Source organism: Kryptolebias marmoratus, linkage group LG17, assembly GCF_001649575.2.
Source record: "Kryptolebias marmoratus isolate JLee-2015 linkage group LG17, ASM164957v2, whole genome shotgun sequence".
NCBI lineage: Eukaryota > Metazoa > Chordata > Actinopteri > Cyprinodontiformes > Rivulidae > Kryptolebias > Kryptolebias marmoratus.
The window spans coordinates 21,867,030-21,867,374 of NC_051446.1; positions in this window are offsets into that span (position 1 = coordinate 21,867,030).

Sequence of the window (345 nt, forward strand, 5' to 3'; positions counted from 1 at the left end):
AATCATCAAAATTAAACGAAATAAACATTTGAAATATATGAGTTTGTATGTAATGTATGAATATAATATACAAGTTTCACTTTTTAAATGGAATTACTGAAATCAATCTACTTTTTCATGATATTCTAATTTTATGACCAGCACCTGTATATTAAACATTATGGATTATGATACTTTTAGGCTGCTTCCTTTTCAATTCAGGTCTTCAAGTAAAACCCAAGTTTTTATTTTCTTTTGCTTGGCTCCAGCGCTATAAGTTTATTTAAACCACATGGAAAACACAAAAAGCCTCTAAAAATGGAAACTGATTGAGTTTCTTGATAAATGAGGGGGAGTAGGAGGCCC